The sequence below is a fragment of the Nannospalax galili genome, unplaced genomic scaffold, assembly GCF_000622305.1.
Source record: "Nannospalax galili isolate Female #2095 unplaced genomic scaffold, S.galili_v1.0 scaffold1014, whole genome shotgun sequence".
In the NCBI taxonomy this organism is placed as follows: Eukaryota; Metazoa; Chordata; class Mammalia; order Rodentia; family Spalacidae; genus Nannospalax; species Nannospalax galili.
This window is the reverse complement of record NW_008335824.1, coordinates 1,282,573-1,284,923: the sequence shown is the minus strand read 5'-3', so window position 1 is coordinate 1,284,923 and position 2,351 is coordinate 1,282,573. Positions and strand designations below refer to the sequence as shown.

General features: G+C 41.4%; 1 pseudogene; it reads right to left on the bottom strand.

Moving 5' to 3' along the window:
- Positions 1-609: 609 nt before the first annotated feature.
- On the bottom strand, positions 610-1,499 carry LOC103732030 (annotated as a pseudogene).
- Positions 1,500-2,351: the final 852 nt, after the last annotated feature.

Genomic DNA, 2,351 nt, shown 5'->3' with positions numbered 1-2,351 from the left:
CATCCAAATGAGCTTTAGGGACTCAGCTGAAGGTTTAAGGTGTGCCTCATCATGTTCAGGTTCAAGGTGGAATGTATAGAGATGGAAAGCCCTAAGTCTTCACCACGGCGACTGTGGCAATGCAGACCCAGTGTCCTAGAGACCCCAGTGGCAAGAGACCCCAGACTTATGACAGGAAGAGAGATGTTCCTTCTCCCTCTGCTACCCCAGTTCCTAAAAAAACACTTAACACTCTTCCCATAGTTCCTTTAGCTTTTGACCAACTAATCAAAAGGAAGAACACACAAAATTTAGAACACAGGAAGGAGAGAAAGAAGGTGAGAAAATAAAAACAAGTATTTTTATGCCAGTACCTTGCAGAAAACTGGAGTTCTCCAGAAATTAGGACAGGCTGGGTATGGGGTCTAAGGGAAGGAGATAGAAGAGTTCCTGAGGCCTGAGAACACAGGTAAACATGTCACAGAACTAGATGAGAGTTTCATTAACTAGGCAAAAAAGCAGAGGGGTGTGATTCCTATTTTTAGCCAGATTACCTATCATGATAGTCATGAAACAAACCAAGGTAGTATTCATCTTGAGCCAGACTCGCAGAGTTTCCTGGCCTTGGCCTCAGTACAGTACCTTTGCATTCTTGCTCTGGAGCCATTTGATCTTCTCAATATTTTTCAGGATCATGTCATGTAGAATGACATACTGATTCCTCAGCTCTGATATGATGAGTCCGAGGATGATGTGTTCTTTTTCATCAATCTCCATTACTGTATGGTGATGTTCCTCCACATGGGGATATTTAGCTATTTTAGAAAACAATTTGACTCTTGTAATATATCTAGAAATCGGGTCCAGTTAAGACGCAGCTTCATTCTCAACAGTTCTTAGTTCTGCAACTGTTTCCTCCTGAGTAGACATGCCAAATTGGTACCCATCTTCTATCCTGGGAATCAAGAGCTGTACTCACATTTTGATGGTGTTATGTTTCTCCTTCAGCAGCCAGATTTCAGGTTCTTAATAAAGTTCATCAGCTGCTGATCACTTTTTAGCATTCCATTGGGCATCATAAACACATTGATTTCTTGAAAGGCCTCTTTGCATTCATTCAAGCTGTGCTTCTTGGAGGTAAGAGCATCCAGTCCACCGTGGCTATTGGTGAGAAGGATAGGGTTGGGGACTGGGAGATTCATGTCTGAATGGATCTGACTTAGTTCATGGATGTTTAAGATTGGTTCCTTCAAAAAACTATCAAGTTCAAGCTGGATGTGGTGGCATACACCTTTAATCCCAGCACTCAGGAGGCAGAAACAGGTGGATCTTTTTGAGATGGAGGCCAGCCTGATCTACATAGTGAGTTACAGGCCAGCTATGTCTACAAAGAGACCCTGTCTTTAAAAAACAAAAACTAAAACAAAACTATAAAAAAAAATCAAGTTCTAAATTTGGGGGAAAAATACCATCAAATCTGCCTCTCTTATAATCTGCTCTCTGAAAGAATCAACCTTGGATTCCAGAGGTGCTGTGGGTGTGGAAGAGTCTTGGGGATTTTCCACTGCCCCAGGACCTGGCCTCCTAGCTCATTACTTCCATGGGTGCTGCCCCTCCCACCTGGTCCCTGGTGCCTGGTGCCTACTGCCTGCTGCCTGCTAGCTCTCTTATTCAGCCTGTGGCTTTCAGTACTCATAAGGGAAATTATCCATCTTATTCTTGACATAAGTGGACAATCGTGTTAAAGAGAAGAGTATCTTTTGGGACTGGAGACATGGCCCAGCAGTTAAGAGAACTGACTGCTTTTGCAGAGGCCTCTGATGAGTCGGAGGCTGGGTTGGATTCCCAGAACCCAATGGCAGCTAACAACTGTCTGTAACTCCAGTTCCAGGGAATCCGATGTCCTCTTCTGAGCTCCGTGGGCATTGCACAACATGGGTGCACTTACACACATGTAGTCTATACACTCATACACACAAAATAAAAATAATAAAATATTAAAAAAGAAAAGACACTCCTAAAAACAGTGTTACTAGGAAAATTGTATATCCACATGTAGAAGACTAAATCTAGATCCTTATCTCTCACTCTGTAGAAAAAAAATCAATTCAAAATCAATTGAAGACCATAATGTAAGACCCAAAACTTACAAACTGCCTGAGAAAATATAGGGAATCCTCTTCAAGAGATTTACAAATAGGACACTGAAAGGTCAGACAATATTAGCAAGAATTAATAAATGACATTGCATGAAATTTAAAAGCTTCTGAGCAGCAAAGGAAACAATGAAAATATAGACAAAGCCTACAGAATGAGAGAAAATTCTTTGCCAGTTATTACCTCAACAAGGGATTAATATGGAGAATATATGA